Source organism: Pinus tabuliformis, chromosome 1_1, assembly GCF_031772625.1.
Source record: "Pinus tabuliformis cultivar Carrire ecotype Pingquan chromosome 1_1, CPIR1, whole genome shotgun sequence".
Taxonomy (NCBI): Eukaryota; Viridiplantae; Streptophyta; class Pinopsida; order Pinales; family Pinaceae; genus Pinus; species Pinus tabuliformis.
Genome location: NC_142297.1, coordinates 471,326,721 through 471,348,097, shown reverse-complemented (window position 1 = coordinate 471,348,097; position 21,377 = coordinate 471,326,721).

Here is a 21,377-nt window from a genome sequence, read left to right as displayed (position 1 = left end):
CCCCTATACCCCTTTTGGATATTAACCTTCGATTCTTCTCCTGTGGGATCTCTTTTACTGGCCATTTGTCTTTAGGGATGGTATTTCACAGGAAACCCTGATTTTGGTTGCGTGGTCCCGCTCCCTTATCGCATATATTACCCCCCTTCCAGTCATTATTACTCCATTGATCATTTCTCCCACCTACGTCCACATTACTCCATTGGGTCCACATAGGACTAGCTTGCCCCTTCCCTTTGCCCACACCTTGGGTCAGGCCTGGAATGATGCCCCGGAGGTTGATGCAATTAAAAAGAAAGATAAAAGCATATTTGGCCACATTCAACAGGAAAATGTACCACAAAATGCAAAAGATTCCCATAACAAAACATTTAGCACATGGGCAAAAGCCAGTACATGAGCTCTACCCCATCATCATGGCGATCACCTTGGTTCCTACAGGTTCTACGAACCTCCTTAATCATATAGGAACCCATGATTGTCACAAACCCTAGTGGGAAATAAACTACCCTACCTTAAAAGGGGGTATTCATTGCTATATTTTATGCATCATGCTCTTACCCCTTGAGCCCCGAGCAGTTAATCAAATAAAATCATAAAAGGAAAAAGACATATAAAGAAGGGTGGAAAAATCAAGTCCAGGCACCTCATGTACCACGATTTCTGCCTCCTATATATTATAAACCCAAGTGTGGTTTTCCCTTTTATTAGCTACCCTTGTACCCTAGCATGTGGCCGAGAGATGTCCCTTCTCATCCCCTATTTCATTCACCTATCTGTCACATGCCACTACCTTTTAAAGGATGTACCTTGAACATATTATCCCCTTTAGAAGTGAAAAACACCTAATATGATACTTGGTTAACCCCATTTGGAGTTAGGAGACATTGGCACATCTCGAAGCCCATTATGGAAGGGCAGGCCATTATGAAGTCCCCACCTATGGTACAATGTTGGTAAGCTCATTTACTCCATTTCTCTAATGACTTGTTGTAGTGGAAGGCTAGGGGACGCATTGGATATTATTCAGGATTGCAGATGGTCTCCATCTTGGGTTTGGTCTCCCCATACGGGGTCCTAATTCTCCAGAGGGCTACATTGGCACATGTAGGGTGTGTGTTGAAAGACATGGTCCTCCATAGCAGTAGACAACACTCCATGGATACCCGAGGATGGTCATAGATGCTCGAGATTGTTAGGTCCCTATACTACTAGTGTAGCCCCTTATTGTTATTAGTACAATCCCCTTATTATATTTTTGTGCCCATGTAATCTCCATATTGTTATTATTGTGCCCCATAGAAGCCCACTATTGTTATTATTGTGCCACAACATTAATGGTCATGTCGGCTCTGATTATATTATGACCCCTTAGACTCCTTTATATAGAAAGGAGGTCTTGTCATTTATATCCTCCAAGAATTGTTCATTTGTTTAATGTAAAGGAGGTTGCCCCCTCGAAGAGGCTTATTTCTAAGGCGTTTATCTATCTTTTCTATCTTTTGTGAGCTGGTTTCATAACATTTGGTATCAGAGCTTTGGATTCTAGGGTTTCGCTCCTCCAAACAGGTCAATGTGGAATTTTCGCTATAACGTTTTTTCTGCGATGTTTCAAAAGCGAAAAAAAACCATTTGAGATGAAATCTCGTTGAACTTCGGGTCCGAACTTCAGAACTTGTCTCGCTATAATTTCGAAGATATGATCTGAGGAAGTTAGGGTTTTTGCAAGCGCCAGAATTTCATCCATAATAGGTCATCGTGGAAGTTTCGCTATAGCTTTTTTGCTACAAAGTTTCAGAAGCTAAAACAAAAGCCCATTTCAGACAAAATTGGTCTGAACCTCGAGTCTGAATTTCAAATCTTGTCTTGCTATATTTTCGGATATATGATCTGAGGAATTTAGGGTTTTTGCAGACTCCCAAATTACATCCTAAACAGGTGACCTTGGGAAAATCGTCATAACTTTCTCTCTGAGCATTAGATTGAAATTTCGTAAGAAGTTACAGAAAGAGGACGGACTGTATTTTGTTTTGGTATAATTTTCAGAACCTAAGGTTGAAACAGTGACACGTGGAACATCGTACAAGTTCACTCTACTGAACTAGTCTATAATTAGGTCATCGTGGGAGATTGGGAATAAATCTTTCTTCGGGAATCCAATTGCAATCAGACTTGTGGAGTTAGAAAGAGGACCCGAAGGATATTACAGGGCAAAATTTTAGAACGTAAAGGTCCGAAATTTCAGAGTTACAGTTGTTTCAAGATCGAGCTCCTAAAATCAAGAAAAAGCGAGATGAGGAAGTTTGATGGCAAGGATCCGGTAAATTGGATACTACAGATGGAGAAATATTTTGATCTACATGGTGTACCACTATTACAAAAGGTACGTATTGCATCTAATTATTTAGAACCGAATCAATTTTTATGGTATAAAGGGCTTTGTTCTCGTAAACCACTTGTCACGTGGTCAATTTTCATGCAGGAAATGATAGCACATTATGGGGATACAAAGAGCAACACATTCTTTAGCCAATTGATAAATCTCAAACAAAAGCGTTCAATGGCAGAGCACATTGAGGACTTTCAAAAATTGAATATAAGGGAAAATGATATTCTAGAGAAGTAGAGGATTGATGTCTCCATAGGGACTTTAAAGGATAACATTCAACATAAGGTTCGTCTTTGAAAACCTGATTCATTGGAGAAGGCATACATGTTAGCAAGAAAAGTGGAAAACAAAATTATGGCAACAAGGAAATCTAACCCTCACAACTATAAAGATGGAAGTTTTGTTTCTCCTAGTCTTCCACAACCTACAAGCTGACACCACAACAATTGGAAGAAAAAATAACAAAAGGGCTTTGTTACAATTGTGATAGAAAATACACTAAAGGTCATAAGTGTGCTGAGAAGAAATTATTTTACATAGATTGTGAAGAGGAGGAAGAAAAGGATCAAGACACTTCAAAAGAAGAAGATATTCAAAAGGAACCAACCCTAGAGAAAGAACAAATTAATCCGACCATATCTTGCACTGCATTGGCAGGAATTACCACTCCTCAAACTCTCAAGATACAAGGACATATCAAGAAGAAGAAGGTTGAAGCAGTGAAATGTCAAGAAGAAAAGGATCAAGAAATGTCAAAAGGAAAGGATATTCACGAGGAACCAACCCCAAAGAAAGAAGAAATGAATCTGACCATATCTTATAATGCATTGGTTAGAATTACCACTCCTCAAACTCTCAAGATAGAAGGGTATATCAAGAAGAAAAAGGTAATAGTGTTGATTGATTTGAGTAGTACCCATAATTTTATTGATTGTAAGATAGCCAAGGAATTAAATTGCTTCCTATACCCAGCACCAAAGTGTCAACTGATGGTTGCAAATGGAGTGTAATATTCCTAACCCAGAATATTCCTCAAACCCCAGCGAAAACTCCAACCAAATATGTGCAAATGATATAATAACCTAGAAGTGATAAAATAACAGTGGAACAACATATAATAATGTAAACCGGAAAAATAAGCAGATACACAAGAAATGCAGCAAGAAATGCTAAGCCATTTTATTATACTAAGCAATAAAATGAGTACAAGAGGTGATTAGACAGATGGCACCTCGACTTGCACAAGGCAAGTGAAGAAATACTCCCAAAATGACAAGAATGGCCTCTCTGCGTGGATGCTGCTGCTAGAAAACAAATGATGATTAGGGGCTGTTCCCATCCTTGGAAAAAGCTGAAACTCTGATTTGGGCTCTACTAAAAAAACCCAGAAAAACCCAGAAAGCTTTCCTGGAATGGCCAACCCCCAAAAAACACCCTCTTGCGGTTTTGCGCACTTCCTCAATGCCCTGCGCTGCCACTGAAGGAAACCCCTCTAAACTCTGCCTGAAACATTTCCTGAAACCCTGCCAAAAATCCCCCAATGAGACAAGAACTGGACCCCTGCTCAATCTCCTAGCATAACTCCACCTGCAAAACCCCAATCCAACACTGCAACCGAAAAGAACTGCGTCCCTCTCCAAGTGCTGCGTAGTCCTCCAAAATGCTGATGAAACTGCTACTGAAATGCTGATAAACTACTGCTGAAATGCCGATAGAAATACCTTGCCCGAGCAGGCACTCGAAGTCCCCTGAGGCTAAGGGTGAGATCTCCGAACGGAGACACTCAATGCACTAAACAGTGTTGCAGACCAGCTAAACAGCCAGCGTGCTCAAAAGTCGAAGCGACTAGCTCAAAATGCACATAACTGAATGATCCAAAATGAGGGGGCTCCTCTCTATTTTATAGCCTCTGCCTCTCACAATCCCTAAGCTCACCTCATCCTGCATGCTTCTCTTCTTGCCACGTGTTCTTCCCTCCTGCGTAGTCTCTCCATGTGTCTGCGTGGGCTCCATTTCTGCATCCCCCTTTGGCCCCCCTTGGCTCCCCTTTAAGTCACAACGTTGTGCTACCTAGGAAGTGACTTTTTATTCTAAAGTGAGTTATGTCCCCCTTCCTCATTTTTTTATTTACAAACAACTATAGAAGGCAAAAATTGAGCAAAATCGAATATTCCAATTAGCCATAGATAATTAGGAATATCACAGTCTCCCCCGACAAAATGTTGCTTGTCCTCAAGCAACTGAAGTGATGGATGCTACAAGATCCTCTCACTCTCCCAAGTGGCATCCTCATCCGGAAAATTCTTCCACCTCACCAAGAATTCCCAGACCGTCCTACTCCGCAGCTGCCTCTCCCTGGTATCAATGATAACCTCCGGCTGCAATACCAAATGCCCCTCGTCATCCATGGGTGGTAGCTCATCTGTCACTGTCACCTGCTGCCCCAATGCCTTTTTCAAGAATGATACAGGAAAAACGTTATGAATATTGCTGCCTTGGGGAAGCTCCAGCTCATATGCAACCTGCCCAACCCTGCGTATCACCCTGTACGGCCCATAAAAGCGGGGCTTGAGCTTCTCAGCTCCCTTCTGCTTTAGTGACGACTGTCGATATCGTTGTAATCGTAGGTAGACCATGTCCCCTACCTCGAACTGTCTCTCCACCTGACCCCAGTCGGCATACAGCTTCTGCTGATTCTATGTTGTAGCCATGTTATCCTTGAGAGCTCGGAGAATATCCTGACTCTTTTGGATTTGGGAGCCTTGCTATCACCAAACATCACGTTAGCAAAAGATAAAGGATGATACCCATATAAGGCATAAAATGGTGACATACCAATGGGCATGTGATGTGAAGTATTGTAGCAGTACTCCCCTAGATGTAGCCACCTCAACCATGCTCGCTGCTGCCCACTGACATAGTTACGCAAGTAGCCCTCTAGCCACTTGTTAACTATCTCTATCTGCCCATCCATCTATGGGTGATAACTAGTACTCGGTGTCAACTCCATCCCCAACAATCGGAAAAGCTCCTGCCAAAAGCCGCCCATGAAACGGCTGTCCCTATCATTGACGATGGTCTTAGGAAGACCATGTAGCTTGAAGATCTCTCTGAAGAACAGTGCGGCCACCTGTGCTACTGTATAATGTGTGGATATGGCAAAGAAATGTGCATACTTCATCAGCCGATCAACGACGACAAAGATACAATCCTTGCCCTGTACCATGGGCAACCCTGTGATGAAGTCCATCGAAATACTCTCCCATTCGGAATGGGAAGAGGCTACAATAATCCCGCGGGATGGCTCATCTCCCCCTTGTTCCTCTGGCAAACATCACACTCCCTGACATGCTAAAGTACGTCCTCCTTGAGGCCCTTCCATGAGAACCTCTCTCTGATGGTCCTGTAGGTTTTGGTAAACCCCTGATGGCCTGCCAATTGTGAGTCATGTGATGCCTGAAGTATCTTCTTCTTGAGCTGAGACCCATCAGTCAAGAAGATTTGGTCCCTGTAATAGATGATCTCATCGATCACCCTGTACATGTCATCTGCCACCTGTCCGTCTAGAATCTCACATGCAAACCTGTCCTTGGAGTACTCTACTAAAAGTCGAGCCCTCCAGTCTGTATCCAAGCTCATAAGAGACAACGTGGCTGGTTTACGTGAAAGGGCATCTGCTACCACGTTGTTCTTACCCTTGACATACTCAATGTCAAAGTCATATGCTTGGATCTTGTTGATGCACTTTTGCTGCCTCTCCTGTATCTGCTTCTGCTCCAAAAAGAACTTGAGGCTGTTGTGATCAGTCCTCACCTTGAACCTGTTACCCACCAGATACTGTCGGTACTTAGACAATGCATGCATGATGGCCAGCATCTCCTTGTCGTAAATAGAATACAACCTCTCGTGCGAAAGGAGTTTCCGACTCTCGAAGGCTATAGGGTGACCTCCCTGCATGAATACTGCGCCGATCCCCTCTCCCAACGCATCACACTCCAAAACAAAAGGCTGCGTAAAATCTGGCAACACAAGCACTGGGCAGCTGCTCATAACCTCCTTGAGCCTGTCAAAGGCTCACTGCGATGTATCTGACCAAGTGAATGCCCCCTTCCTCGTCAAATCTGTTAGGGGTGCAGCAAGCTGCGAGAAACCTTTGACGAACTTCCGGTAGTAAGTATAAATGCCAATGAATCCTCGAAGTTCCATCACATTTCTCGGCTCCGGCCATTCTCTAATGGCCCTGATCTTCTCCTCGTGGACCCTCACTCCGTCCACCCCTATGATGTGTCCTAGATACATCTCTGTCAACCCAAACTCACACTTGGAGAGTTTGGCATAGAACTGCTGCTCTTGTAAGTTACGCAATACTGTCTCAATGTGCTGGAGATGCTCCTCCCAAGTCCTGCTGTAAATGAGAATGTCATCAAAGAATACCAACACAAACTTCCTCAAGTGACTACGGAAGATGTGATTCATGTAGGACTGAAATGTAGTTGGGGCATTGGTTAGCCCAAAAGGCATCACCAAGAACTCAAAGTGCCCATAGTGACACCTGAAGGCAGTCTTGGGAATGTCCTGCTCCCTCATGTGAATCTGATGGTACCTAGATCTCAAATCAATATTTGAGAAGAAACGTGCCCCTCTCAACTCGCCCATGAACTCATCAATCCTGGGTATGGGGTACCTGTTCCTCAGGGTCTTCTTGTTCAAGGCCCTGTAGTCAATGCACATCCTCAATGTACGGTCCTTCTTCTTCACCAACACCACAGAAGAAGCAAAAGGACTCGTGCTCGGTCGGATATGCCCAAGAGCCAACAACTCCTGGATAGCTCACTCAATCTCATCTAGATAGGCCTTGGGGTGCCTATAGGGGGTGGTGCTCACGGCCTGTATGCCCTGCTCAAGCTCGATGGTGTGCTCAAATCCCCGATCCGGTGGCTATCCTGGTGGAATATCCCCAAACACTATGGCATACCGATCAAGGATAGACTGTATCTCTGGATGTACCGTCTGCCCTGAAGTCCCTGCCTCTGATGCACGCAATTCCACTACCCACTCTATATCCCCTTTTCGGAAGACTGCCTCCATCCGATGAGTCGAAACAATCTGAGGCGGATATGTGTGCTGTCCCCGTATCTTCTCATGCCTCCCTATCTTCTCATCATCCTCGTCATCCTCTTCTCCACTGCTCTCGGAGAAGACCTCAATAAAATGTGCTTTACTAGCAGCACATTTATGTCCCAGTGCACACGGCTCCTGACATGCGAAGCACAACCGCTTCTTCTTCAGCTCCCTCCTGGCATCATCATCAAGCTGTACTCGTCCCAGATTCCCCTTTGGAGGTGGAATCATCACATCCTTCCCCTTAGACTGGAAAGTCTGTCTCTGGGGGTAAGGTGTCCGGGTCCTGGGTAAGACATCCTGTAAGTCCTGGGTTCTGTTGATAGCATCCTGGAGTGTGGCTAGTTTAGTGGATCGGACTAGACCCCGAAGTGGCTTTGCTAACCCCTCAAAATACATATAGACCCTCCGTGTCGTGGATAGGTCTGGCACCATCACGGAGACCCTCAAGAAATCTGCAATGTAGGTCTCTGGGCTTCTTGTCTGTTTGAGCCTCGTCAGCTCAACGAAACGTTGCTTTGGATCCCTCCGATCAAATCACTCCATCAGTCTCCTGGTAAACTCGGCATATGTCGTCACTGTGGAGTGCCCCAGTGTAACCATCCCATGAAACCACCAATCCTAGGCCTCGCCATCCAAATGCCTTGATGGCCTCTGCCTCCGACATTTGGTTAAGTTGGAAATAAATGTCCAGCTTCTCCACCCAAGATTTTACCGAACTATTTGATGAGCCATCAAACGTAGGCAAGTGGAATCTACTCGCTACACAGTGGGTGTCGCCATCACGGTAATGCCGGTACCCTCTGTGATGGTCGCGGGGTTTGTTGTCTCGTTGGAGCTGAACAAAATCTCAGAATGAGAAGGCTTCCCTAAACTCCTGCACATAGGCCTGTTACTCTGCAAAATAATCACCCATATGTCCGGGCTCTGCCTCCTGTTGGGCTACGGCCCCCGTGTCTGCTCCTAAGAAAGTGGGCATGGTAGAGCGTGTAGGGGCATGTGAGGCCACCTGCTGCGCAGTATCACGCTGCTCTGGCAAGTGATGGGATGCACCTGATCCCTCACCAATCTGAAAAAATCGTGGGCTCTCATGCTGTCTGGCCTCAACTGCCGTGAATCTCTGCCCCATCACCTCAATCTGCCTCGACAAATCCTGCACTGATTTGAGGAGCATATCCGCAAATCTCTTCCCGTCCTCGTCGGCCATCTGTTCTGCGTCCACTACTGGCTCTCTCTGTTCTGCGTCTACCATAGGCTCCACCTGTTCTGCGTCCACCACAAGAACACAATCTCCCTCCCCGTAGGTATTCTCCAACCTACGTCCAGTGTCTTTGTACCTCCTACTTCTGTAACAAATGTAGGATTTTTCCCCTAGTGTCATAGATTGCTAGCTCCACAGGTTGAGCCAGATCTATGCTCTGATACCACTGTAATATTCCTAACCCAGAATATTCCTCAAACCCCAACGAAAACTCCAACCAAATATGTGCAAATGATATAATAACCCAGAAGTGATAAAATAACAGTGGAACAACATATAATAATGTAAACCGGAAATATAAGCAGATACACAAGAAATGCAGTGAGAAATGCTAAGCCATTTTATTATACTGAGCAATAAAATGAGTACAAGAGGTGATTAGATAGATGGCACCTCGACTTGCACAAGGCAAGTGAAGAAATACTCTTAGAATGACAAAAATGGCCTCTCTACGTGGATGTTGTTGCTGCTGCTAGAAAACAAATGATGATTTGGGGCTGCTTCCATCCTCAGAAAAAGCTGAAACTTTGTATTCGGGCTCTACTCAAGAAACCTAGAAAAACCCAGAAAGCTTTCCTGGAATGGATCACCCCCGAAAAACACCCTCTTGGGGTTCTGCGCGGTTCCTCAATGCCCTACGCTGCCACTGAAGGAAACCCCTCTAAACTCTGCTTGAAACACTGCCTGAAACCCTGCCAAAAATCCTCCAATGAGGCAAGAACTGGACCCCTGCTCAATCTCCTAGCATAACTCCACTTGCAAAACCCCAATCCAACACTGCAACCAAAAAGAACTGCGTCCCTCTCCAAGTTCTGCGCAGTCCTCCAAAATGCTAATGAAACTGCAACTGAAATGCCGATAGAAATACCTTGCCTGAGCAAGCACTCGAAGTCCCCCGGGGCTAAGGGTGAGATCTCCGAACGGAGACACTCAATGCACTAAACAGTGCTGCAGACCAGCTAAACAGCCAGCGTGCTCAGAAGTCGAAGCGACTAGCTCAAAATGCTCATAACTGAATGATCCAAAATGAGGGGGCTCCTCTCTATTTTATAGCCTCTGCCTCTCACAATCCCTAAGCTCACCTCCTCCTGCGTGCTTCTCTTCTTGCCACGTGTTCTTCCCTCCTGCACAGTCTCTCCATGTGTCTGCGTGGGCTCCATTTCTGCGTCCCCCTTTGGCCCCCCTTGGCTCCCCTTTAAGTCACAACATTGTGCTGCCTAGGAAGTGACTTTTTATTCTAAAGTGAGTTATGTCCCCCTTCCTCACTTTTTTATTTACAAACGACTATAGAAGGCAAAAATTGAGCAAAATAGAATATTCCAATTAGCCATAGCTAATTAGGAATATCACATGGAGGAACCATAAATTGCTCTGGAAAGTGCCATAGTATCAAGCTATCCATGGGAGAATATGTATTGAATAGCCCAATGTTTTCCATTCCAATGGGTGGTGTTGATATTGTACTAGGAGTCCAATGGCTACAATCCTTGGGTACAATAGCTTTTAGTTTTCAAGAACTTTTCATGAAATTTTCTTCAGAAGGAAGGAAGTTGAATTAAGGGGTATCACAGGGAAAACAGCAAACATAATCAGCCCTAACGAAATGACAAAGCTTCTAAAGAAAGAACAAAGGCGTAATTGCGAAATTATGTTCGCTAGAGGTTCTCACATTGAAATCATATATTTCTCCATATCTCCAAAAAGTCTTGGACAATCATTCCAAGGTATTTGAGACTCCCAAAGGCCTCCCACCTATTCGTGATCATGATCATGCTATTCATTTGATTCCAGGAAGTGTTCCTCCAAACATCAGGTCTTACAGATATCCATATGCCCAAAAGAGTGAAATTGAATGTATGGTTGCAGAAATGCTAGAGGTTGGTATAATTATCCAACCCAATTTGATAAATGAAGCAAGGGATGAATGGAAGAATAACGAAGCACGCTGCGAACTCATTCAAAAGTTGGAGAAGACCCCAGTTCCAACAATACTGCAAGAACTTGATAAAGAAGGATAAACAATATTGGAACCTGAAGCATTCACAGAACCGAGAAATCGATAGCTACGAAATTGACCAATTTCAGAGTATCTCATCAAGTGGAAGAACTTACCCGCTGAAAATTCCACATGGAAGGATGATAATCTCATACAAAAGCATCCAGAACTACTCAAGCGTTGAGGACAACACTTTTTGAATGAGAGGGACATGTTAGGTCCCTATACTACTAGTGTAACCCCTTATTGTTATTAGTGCAACCCCCTTATTATATTGTTGTACCCATGTAGTTCTCATATTGTTATTATTGCGCCCCATAGAAGCCCACTATTGTTATTGTTGTGCCTTTACATTATTATTGTTATGTCGTCTTTGATTATATTATGACCCCATAGACTCCTATATATAGAAAGGAGGTCTTGTCATTTGTATCATCTAAGAATTGTTCATTTGTGTAATGTAAAGGAGGTTGCCCCCTCGAAGAGGCTTATTTCTTAGGCGTTTATTTATCTTTTCTATCTTTTTGTGAGCTGGTTTCATAACAGAGATACTCCCATTGGACAAGGAAGATGCACCTGGTTCACCTTTTCCCAGTCAGCCCCACAAAATTAACCATGCGCTTGGCAGTTGACCCAGGACTTGTAGGATGATGTGGCATCCTCTACACCATCATCAGAGCCCTTTCAAACGATCTACAAGCATCTTCGACTCATTTGGAGACCCATGAGGTTATTATTGTGCCCCCACACCCATTGGGAGCACCACAGGTTTATTGTTTGGAGGGGTTAACCCCTTGTACATCACTTTTGAGGGTCTTAGTCTTCATTATGGTATCCATTGACCTCATCAGGCCTCTTAGAGGGCCCTACGACATGCATAGATTATTATTTGACCTCTTGAGAGGCTTGTTTTTTTATTTGTGACCTAGGTTGGTGGCCAAGGAGGCTAATTCGAACCCCTCATTAGTGTATAAATACAAGTGAGATGAGTTCATTTGCTCATTATTGCTTTGGATTGGATCTCTTCTCTCTCTTGAAAATTTCAGACTTTTTCTTGGAGCATGAATTGGAGCTTTATGGATGAATTTTGATGTGTGGATTTGGTTTATTTTGTCTTGGAGTTTCTCTATTGTCAAATTGTTGATGGTTGGATATACTCCATTACATTTAAGTACATGCTTTTAATGTTATTATTGTTTTACTTTGCCATACGCAATGGACTGGGATTTTGGCTATTTTTAGGGCTAATTGTTGCATGCATTTACTGCTTAAATTGTGGAAATTTGTCTCTATATAGAATCTCTCAATGTATGTGCCAAGTAATGTGAATGAAATCTCGTAGGGGTAATTCTATCAACGAATTTATCTTGATAAGCCATCACCTTTTACACATTGAAGTATAAAAGCTGCAAAATTTGCTTCTCTTTGACCTTGAAAGCCAGCGAAGTAGTCTTGAGGCCTCCTTGACCAAGAACCAAATATCCTCACTCATATTTATCATAGACTCCATTCTCCCAAGTCTAGGGCACTGATCTACCAAGAGGTGGTATCCTAAAATCATATCTTTTTCACCTTTTCATTTTCATGACAAACTATCCCTACAAAAAGTTCGATCTCCTAGCCTCTCTTGCGTTGTTGTTTCCTCAAGACCTCCTCCAAATTTGAAGCCATTCTGATGGTGGAGTTGCGAGAAAAGCCAAGCCCTAGCTTTGAGATCAAAATTTTCCTTAGCATCCCCAAGGCTAGTGCCTCATAGGATCAATTTAACACTTTTGAGTGAATATTCTTTCTTTAATCCTTTCCCCCACCTTGTCTAGGTGTGGAACATCATTGATGCTAAACTCTCACCTCCTAACCTAGGCTGGGTCCACTTGGTCCTGTTCCTTTGAAAAGACAATTCTTCAAGAACCATCCAGGATACCAATTTCAATAAGGCTTTTAGGGATTGGGAAATTCTTTCACGATTCATATCCCCTAAACCTAACCCTCAAATCCTATCATTCCTCTCCTAGAAGACATTGTACCTTGCTTAGAAAGCAAGCAAACTCTATCCCTCAACCTCTTTTGGAAAGGGAAACATTTAGGTTACTCCACATCCACTCAGTCATTTATCCTTCATTAGTGACTCCATAATATACCGGGACTCCTCCCATTGGTGAAAGTCCGTAAATAGTAGGGAGCCTTAGCTGAGGTGACACTAGGCTAAGTCTCCATTTGTTTCCCTTGGCCTAGCATTTGCCCTTTAGGTCCCCTGCTAGTTTGAGCGATAACATTTTGGCGTCGTTGTCGAGGACACGAAACGCGTGTTTTGTTTCGCATACGATATTTTGACATAACATTATTGTTGACTCTGGTGGAAAAAAGAAGCCCTAGTTCTTCATTGAACTTCAAAGTCAATGGTTGTAGGGGGAAGCAGGCATTTGTTAAGGCAGTTTCATTCACCTTGGCGACTCCCATGTCATTAAGGACTTAGCAACATGTTGACAACATATATTCCGACCATAGATATGACAGGGACCCCAAGATATCCCTCATCGAAATCCATGAAGAATATGCCAATGTTCAATGGGGATCCACATTCCATAGCCAACCACATGTTAAGGTTCATAAGGTACCTTTCAAAGAAAAATATAACTCAACCTTGTGACCAATTGAAATTGTTTGTCCTATCCATTTCCCCATGTATCGATTGGCTTGATTCATGTAAACCTAAAAGCATTCCTTCTCTTCTAATGTTGACAATGCACTTCTTGTTGCATGAAGGGCCGAGTTTCCAATCTCATGAAGACATATCCCAAATGTTAGATATGGACCTTTGAGAGGAGTAAGTTATTGAATATGGTTTTATGCTTGAGGAAGAGTGCCTTATTGATGCATACTTTAATGATGGTGCCAAAGGAAAGACTCGTGAATTGGAAAGCATGTTCTCTAAGGATAATGAGGAAGATCTCACCCCGAGAGCCCTCAGACATTGCAAGAATGGATGATGGAATATGAAAAGTCTTGCAGGAAACTGATAGCCACATATAACTCCCAAGAGATTTTCTCCCACCGTTGTGAACAATTGGAAAGGCTTCATAATACGAAGAGTGAATATAAAGAGAGTCATACCAATGACCTTCTTCTTGATTCATTTTATCAAAATCATGTAGTAAATACCTTGGAGATCATTCTTCAGGAACGGATGGAGGAGGAAAAGTCCTCCCTATTAAAGAAGAGAATGAATGGCATCCTAACCAACACCAAATATATAGTGAAGAATGGAAGGATTCCGAGGATGAATAAACTAAGAATCTACGAGTGACTTTTGGGTTGTTGATTGGAGAATTGGGTATGATTATAGAAATGAGCACCCCATGTTTTCTCAAGTCCATAAGAATGAGATTAGGGAAGAAGAAAATGCTCCGCCCCTTTTGAATAACAATTTTGGTCCTTATGAATCCCTTCCTAGAGATTGGAAAGGTCTCTTCTTTATGTTCCAAGATGATTCAATCAAAAAAGAGACTTCCAAGATTGTAGGAAATTCTAATGACTCTAATATAGAAGAAATTGAGGAAGATACTTCCTTAGGCGATGTCCTTGATAAAGGGTTTTTCTTCATGATTGAGCTTTCCTCCCCTGCCCTGAAAATAGAGGTTTGTGGTGATGTTCATTCCCCTAGTCTTGATGAAGAGTTGTTTTCCCCTACGAAGAACTAGCAATCATGGTTTTTCCCCAAATACAACAATGAGTGGTGGGCTCCAGTATTGTAGCAATAATGCTACAACTCCTGGAGCTTCCTATCTCTAATTTTATCAACCCGGTAGTTCGTACAAACTTGGAAGCGACGGTGCTGTATGCACAAGTACTAGCTCTTGTCGCAGCTGTCACTTGGTCAGCTGGCACAAGTCCGCTAGGGCTCAAGCCAACTTCTATATGCTCACAGAAGAAGCTTTATGAATGATGGACGAAAGCTAACTCAAAGGAGACTAGTCTAATTGCAGAAAGAAACTGAAAGCCAACAAAGCATGGAAACCCTAGTAAACCCTAATTTGACTAGCTAGACCCTTACTATGCAAAACTGTGAATGAAACCACTACCAATAATGCCATTATTTGCAGTGAACTGAAATACATGCATCTAAGCTACTTGCATCTGACAAGACATGTTTTTGTATTTTTTCATTAAGTGGTTGGATTTATTGTGATGATGCTTTTGATTAGGGTTTGGTTGTGCAGGAGCGGTTTGAATGGAAGGAAAGCATGGGCAAGGTCAGGATGGCTAGGGGAGGTCCCAGAGGGTCTCTAGCATCAGTCCACAGAAGTCTACCACGTTCGGATGCTCAGCAACCGAGTTTGCAGGCTTCTACAGGAAGTCTGCAGGGGATCCTACAGGAAACTCAGGGATTTCTACAGGAAGTCTGTGCAATTCTACAGGATGTTGGCTGTGGAAGGTTTTGGGAGATGGTGAAGTGTTGGAGTGGTGTGGGAGGATAGGTGAGATGGAGATGGAGCTGGTGATGGCTCAGGAGCAGAAAAATCAGATGGAGGAAGAGTGCATGCAGTGATTTGATGGTTGGAAGGATGGGATCAACGAAAGTGTAAGGAAATGGAGCTAAGTGATCAATGGATGAGTTGGACAGAGGCTGAGTAGGTGGATTGAGGGGAGATCAAGAAGAAGAAGAAGGAAGTGGAATGGTGTGGAGCAGCGTAAATGAAACAAATGACTTATGCACTAAAAACGAGAAATTCATTAACCTATGATAACTGTGCCATGAAACCTATGAACAACAATGGAAAACCAAGAAATGAAACTCGTGCATGGAAGTGAAATGTAGAAGTATGGTTCAATGTCGAAAGTACATGGATGGATCTTCAATGAAAATGTCTATGTTGCAGCTTGCATGGAAGTGAGAAGAACTGCGTTTCTTTTTGGTGGTTGGTTATGGACTGCACCCCAATCCCTAACAGAGATGGCAGTGAGCCTTAACAACCTTTTGCTGGAGCTCCAATAATTTATAACTATCCTCCTATCAAATCTAAGCAACTGAAACAAATTCACCATAAACTAATCCCATCTAAGCTCATGAAAAAGACTAAACTAACAAACTGCAAATTCGAATTGCATGTGAAAGTAGAAACTCAAAGTGCTGGAACGAAATGCAACAACATTACAACACCGAGGAGATCTATTGCTCTCAGGTTGGGCCCTAACCTGAGAGCTATAGCTCCCTTAGAAACTCAGAATGAGATCAAAATCTGCCTGCCTTTATTCATAAACGAAAGTCTGATGACATGCCAAAATTGGCTTACAAAAGGAACAAAAACCGAGCTGTAGCTCGTATTTCCCAATTACAAGAGTAATACAAAAGTTCAAAAAGCTCCTATCCAAGGCTACGGCCTCAGTATTTATGCAAAATGATCATCCAACAGGTGTCCTTGATTTGAGGAGCTCGGCTGTCCAACTGAAGTTTAAACTGCTGATCCTGTAGGACAGTCATAACTGCTGTTCCTGTAGAACAATTATAACTGCTGTTCCTGTAGAACAGTTGGCTGCCTCTAAGCTCGGTGGGGAGATGGATTGGAGCTCGGAGCTATGGTGGGAATCACGAGGAAGGTCCCCAAGACCGTGGACATCCTCTCCTAAAAACCAGCAGTGCCACCTCATTGTCTCCTTGTCTCCTTTCTCGTGGTCTTTTCTCCCTTTTAATGCCAAAAACCTGAAAGCATCATGCATTAGTCACGTAGATAGAATGCCTACCCTTCTTCCTACAAACAACACGAATAAACCAAGAAATGAATGCATAAGCAATAAAAAAATGAATGGTTTGAGCAGAGCAAGTAAGCCAAATGAGCCCAAATTGTACCAAAAATTGGGGCTCATCATCACCCCCCAGCTAAACTATTTGCTCATCCTTGAGCAACTTAGTCCAAATCCTCATCCTTCATTGCTTTCACTGCTTCCCTTGCATCCCAAGGCTCTATGGTAGTGTCTTCTCTGTATATATGAAACCCTGCTTTCCTGTTCACCTCTTCCCATTGTTGACTGTCATCTTCCTCTGTATTGCCTTCAGTCAGTCCTAGCAGTAGAGGTGGGCTGAGTTTAAGGCCAATCCAGCTGGCCTGGAGGCTTTGCATGGATTTCTTGTAAAGCTCAACCCTTGCCAAAGCTTCCCTCATCCGAATGGGGGTATGATACTCTCTGATTTTCAAGCTGTGTGCCAGGGTGTTCCATCTGCGTGCACATGCTTGGGCAGCACTTTCTCCCAACAGCCTTTCCATGTCTTCAAAGTGGGCTATGGCTTGGGCCTGTTGGTCCATAAATCTCAAGGAAGCTGTGGGATCTGTAGCCAACTGTTGGTGGGCTGAGATGAGTGCTACCGGGTCCTCTAGTTCTGGTCGAATGAACAATGGTTCACTCACTTCTCGGTTCATAACCGATTTTGCTTCAGCTGCTCTCTGATCCTCATGGTTTAACCATGAGGCGAACGCCATCAATTGCATATCACCCAAGGCAACATTGGGATCCCAGGAGACTTCATTAGGCAAAGCCAAATTGTGGAGGTAAAACTCTGCTAATTTGGCTTTGTCCTCAGACGAACTAGTACTGCACAATTCAGAAAATTGTTGTGGGTTTTGGATATGTGAAATACCTCTTTGTGCCAAGGTGTTTATTTGGAACTGCAGCCATTGATCTTTTAAGAACAATCCATAGGATTTTGCAGGTGTTCTGCACTGAATTGCCTCCATGGCCCAACTGGCCATGCAGGCCAATTGTGCTTCCTTTTGTTGTAGCTGTTCTCTTAGGGCTTGCACTTCAATTTTTGTTTGCTGTTCTGCTTCCTGTAGAAGTGTCATTGGCCCTTCAAGGCTGGTGGTCAGCTCCTTTTTGTCTTGTTGTTCATTTGTGATATTCTTGGAAGATGTTCCTGCCCCTGCCTTTAGTTCCTGTAGCTGCAATCTCAGTTTTTGATTTTCTTCCTGTAGAAGCACACCTTGGCAATTAGCCACATGTTTAGCCATGGTGAATTCACTCCTGACCTCCTTGAGTTGCTCTTGTAAAGGGCCTATGTCTGCCACACCCTTTGATTTGGCGATCTGCATCCATGTGTGGGAACGGACTCTTTCTTTCTCTAGTTCAAAAAATAGAGGCACAGTAAATTTCTGCGGTATGATTTTGCCCGCTTCTAAAAAGGCGTAGTATGAATTCAGATTAGGTGAAGGGCTAGGTTCTGGTATATGTTCTCTTTCTATCTCTTCAGGCGGTTCTACCTCACCCTCCCTTGGTGGTGATGAGGGTCCTTCCCCTTCCTTCTTTTCCGTTTCCTGTAGCCGGGCCAGAGTATCCTGTAGAACATTTTCAGCTTCCTGTAGCCGCGTTTGTTCAGTCAACAAGTCTAACCTTTCTTGCCACGTATTCTTCTTCGGACTCCCCTTCTCGTAGGTGACTGTGATCCTAGAGGGTGACTTTTCTTTGGGAGAAGCAGGTGTATCTTCGATGACGATCGGGCTACTTGATTGGGCCTGTGGCTTGCCCGTCTTTATCCTAACACTTCTTCGAGCCTTAAAGTATAGAGGGGTCTCCCTCTTCCTCTTTCCTTTTGGCTTAGGTGGCGTGCTGAGGCCAGCTAATACAGCTGCTGCCTCCCGTGCCAGAATATCCACCTTTCTCTCCTTGGGTTTCACCTTTTCGGGGCTTCCTGTAGAAGCCTATTTCTGCAATTTCGGGCTTCCTGTAGAAGCCTTTGTCTCTGTTTTCGGGCTTCCTGTAGAAGCCTGTTTTTGTAATTTCGGGCTTCCTGTAGAAGCCTTGGTCTTTGCTTTTGGGCTTCCTGTAGAAGCCTGCTTCTCAATGATCTTCGGGCTTCCTGTAGAAGACTTTGTTTTTGTTTTCGGGCTTCCTGTAGAAGCCTGTTTCTCAATGATTTTCGGGCTTCCTGTAGAAGCCTGTTTCTGCTTTCCTGTAGACACAGGTATCGCCACCTCTGCTTGCTTGCCTGCCTGAGTTTTACTTTTTACTTTGGTTGCAGGTGCTGTTGAGGTACTTGGGCTGACGTGGACCACTTCAGCTTTGTCCATTCTGCTCTTCATCCTCTTTTCCCTTGCTGACAAGATAGGTGTGCCACCTTTTTCTTTGTCCTCCTTTCCCTCATGCTTCTTCCTCTGTTCTCCCTTCTGTACTGTTGTCGGGGTCTCTTGGCCTTCTTCTTTCTGTCTCTCGGCCACTGCTTCTTGTTCCTCACTGCTGGAGGAGCCCGTTTCTTCGATCAACATCTTAATGTCCCCATCTTTTGTCAAATTCCGGAAGGATTCCCATGAGAGGGGAACCTTATATGAATGCAATGCATCCTCCACAAGAAGCTTGATCAACCCATGGTGGGCTATCTGATCTGGTATTCCCTCTTTCAGCTTTGTAGCACACTCCATTAGAGACTGCAGGAGGTAATAAGGGATGCTCAGTTTTTGTTCTACAGGAAGGTCAATTCGGTGCCTCAACTCAGTGAGCAGCCGAAAGTGATATGCATACACGATGCTGAAACGACCTTCACAAGTAATATATTTCATGATTTGCAAACTGACTTCGTTCCAAGGTGGCAACAGGCTCGTTCTTCGCACCCCATTTTTGTCCTCCGAGAATTCTTCCTCAGGTGGAAAGAATTCTTTCTTTGCCTGCTGACTCAGCTTTCGTTCTTCCTTATCCCACGGCAAACCCATAGGAAGTTCTGTGATCCGACTGATATGTTCTGGGGTGAGCTTGAGGCTTAGACCTCTGAAGTTTACTGTGGCCAGTGTCTGGGATTTAGGCTTCAGAGCCTGCAAGAATTCTTCGGCCACTTCATCATCATAACCCTGCAGCTTATCACAAAAAGGCATCCATTGTGCTCTGGTGAAGAGCTCTACCACTGCCGGGTTTTCCCTTAATTTGGTTGAATCAGTGGGTTCCCGTCTTATAAACCCACCCGGCATGATGAACACGGTCGTTTTAATTAAAGGTGGCAAATGCAAAAGAGATTTGGTCTATTAAGACGGAGCATGCATATAATCCACAAAATTCAACACAGTCTACCTAAACTGACATCCTGTAGAACGACAGCATAGGCACAGCAAACAACAATTCCCACCAATATCTTTATGACCCGACTGTGGACGATGGTCTTGCTACTTTTACTAACCAGTTGCACGAAGAGTTCAGGGTTACCTCTTTAATTGGCCACCTTTTTTCGTGAGGCACCCGCTTTCCTGTAGACTGCGTTCCTGTAGACTGCGTTCCTGTAGAACTCGTTCCTGTAGAAGCAGTGCGCAATTCTCGGGGAGGACTGTAGTTGGGCCGCGCTCGAAGTGTGCTTTACCGGCGTTCTGGTAGCCAACAGCTCAGCGTATCAAAGTGCAGAGGAGATCAGAATAGCCACCCGAGTTTGAAGTGTTGGATGATAAATGCATGCGCATGATCTAGCCGATTAGATTTTGAATCGGCGCAATCCGTGGCGTGGGGGATGAGCTGTCCCCGCCGGACCGTTGGGCGACGTCATCCATCATCCGCCTGCGTATTCACTTGTTGCCGCATCCATTCCCACAGATTTGCCGCCGCCTCTTCCTGTTAAACTCATGCTCTGACGAGAGTGTTCTCACATGCGTGCCGTTCATTCTCCTTGTCGTGGCCGCCACCCAAACATCCAATTACACTTTAACTAGCCGACGTGGCCAGTCGACTGGCCATACGGCCGCTCAACCATTCAATTTTACGCTTTGCAAACAATTTCAAAGTAAGATTCATGCGATTTGATGGAAGGAAGGGTCGAGACACTTACCTGTGTGGCTGCACACGATTTTTCCAGTTCTTGGACGATGGTGAGTGGATCTACCTGCTGCATGCGACTTACACAGACCCGGAGGCTCGTGGTTACAGCAGTGTTTTACAACCAGGACCAGGACTCCGACCAGGCCGAGGATCGACTCCGACTCCGACCAGGATTCGGTAATGACCAGGCCTAGTCGATTTCAATGACTCGGTCGTTGTAAAAAATACATTAAATATTTATTTTTTTTATAAAAAAACATAATTTTAAATATTTTAAACATAATTTTAAAGATTTTCATTCATGTTTCCAAACACATAGCATTATAATATAGATGGAAGACAACATATGATCAAAGTAGGCTCATGAACCAATCCATTATATCAAAATGGTACCCAATGGCAATACATAGTCAACTGTCATACATGATCAAAGACTCAAAACAAAATACAAATAACCAAGGAGGCTAGAAATGGCCTCTACAACAAAAGTAAACTGTGATGCTGACCAGACTCCAATACTAGTACTACTGGCTACTGCCAGAGGAGCCAAGATCATATCGACCAATCTCTGGATCAGACTCATCATCATCATCAGAGTCAGACAAGGTGCCCCATGCCTCCTCATCATCATCGTCTCCAACTGCAACTGTAGAAGTGGTGCCAGTACCACTAGCAAATGCACGCTGAGATAGAGTAGATATGCGGCTGCGCTTCTGTCGTGGCTGAGCAGAGAAAGCACCTACAACTGGAGTCCTACTCCTCGGAGTCCTTGCTGGCTGTGAGACTGAGGCTGGTGGATTGGGATCTGCATTCAACTGAACAGGCTGAAGTTG